Genomic DNA, 1582 nt, shown 5'->3' on the forward strand with positions numbered 1-1582 from the left:
GACTGATTGATGGACTGACTGACTGACTGACTGACTGACTGATGGACTGATGAACTAAAAGAATAAAGTAAACAATTCCTCGTGAAGAAGTAAAGATCTCCCGGGCAGCCCCACAAACAGTGCTAAGCCTCAGTGAGTCACAATAGCGGAATCTTCCTGAAATAGACATCCCGGCTGTGTGAGGGCGGTGGCAGCAGCAGCAGCAGCAGCAGCAGCAGGAAGCACCTGAGTCAGCAAGGACCTAGGATAAACAGGCGGCCGTCCACCACCACCACCACCACCACCACCGTGAATTATTGCTCAGTGTTTTAAGAGGACCAAGTGAAACCGCGCACATCTTCTTCCTCCCTCCTTCTCTCCCTCTCTTACCTCACTCTCCTCCTCCTCCTACTCCTCCTTCTCCTCCTCTTCCTCCTCCTCTTCCTCCTCCTTCTCCCCGCCTTTACTGATGCTCTTTCTCTTCCTCCTCTCCTCATCTTTCTCCTCCTCCTCCTCCTCCTCCTCCTCCTCCTCCTCCTCCTCCTCCTCCTCCTCCTCCTCCTTCTTCTTCTCCTTCTCCTCTGTCACGATACATCTGTTTCTCCTCAACTGTGGTATATTTGTCTTCAAGATGTTTCCTTTCGTGAATATTTGATTTCTTCATTCATACTTCTTACATCTATCTTTTTTTTTCCTATTTGTATTTCCTTCGTGATTTTTTATTAATGACATTTTACCACAGATATAGAAAATGTCTCATGTTTTTTGCTCTCTCTCTCTCTCTCTCTCTCTCTCTCTCTCTCTCTCTCTCTCTCTCTCTCTCACCTGTCCCCCGGTGTCCAGGCCATGGTGTCCAATTTTTCCCCAATGACGTAATAACAATGACGTAATAACAGGCGTCCGTCGATAATGCAGTTTATCGCCTGTATGCCAAAATATGGGGGAAAATTGTATATTTTTTAAGGTATAAATTTTGGCAGCATGCAATTAGTTAATGTTGCAGAAATTTGCTCGTCCACTTTATTAATTTAGGGAGCCCCGGAGGCCTCTCTGGCGGGGCGTGAGTTGCGTGGTGATTATGTCATCTATTTATATATATTTTCTAAGCAGCGTGAAATTTTTTCCTTAAATATGCAGCGATCTTTCCTTCCAGTGGCCGTCGTGCCGTCCCCACAACCATTACGTCTCCCCTTCTTACACGCTATCGTCCCCTACACTGCTTACCACTCTTTTTATGTTTTATCCTGACATCCTCTCCTCTTCCCGTCCCTTCCAAACATATATATCCTTGTCCGGGCCTAAGATATTCTCTGCCCAGCCTACCATTTCCTGCTCTGCCCTCAGCTATCTTTCTTTACCCCTACGCTCACTTCCCTTTCCGTTATCATTCCCTACCATGCCTATCCTTTCCCAGTCTCGCCCAAACATCGTCCTTCTTTTCCCAGCTTTCCGCAGCCGAGCGCCACTTCTCACAGCGAGAGAGGTTGACTGGTCACTACTAATTCCAGCTTTATCCTCAATACAAACAAATTCAGCTGTGTTATCCTTTGGCGTCCCTCATGAGCGGGTAATGACACGGAGCTACTTTGATGCTTCCGTACCA

This window comes from Portunus trituberculatus, chromosome 44 (genome assembly GCF_017591435.1).
Source record: "Portunus trituberculatus isolate SZX2019 chromosome 44, ASM1759143v1, whole genome shotgun sequence".
Taxonomy (NCBI): Eukaryota; Metazoa; Arthropoda; class Malacostraca; order Decapoda; family Portunidae; genus Portunus; species Portunus trituberculatus.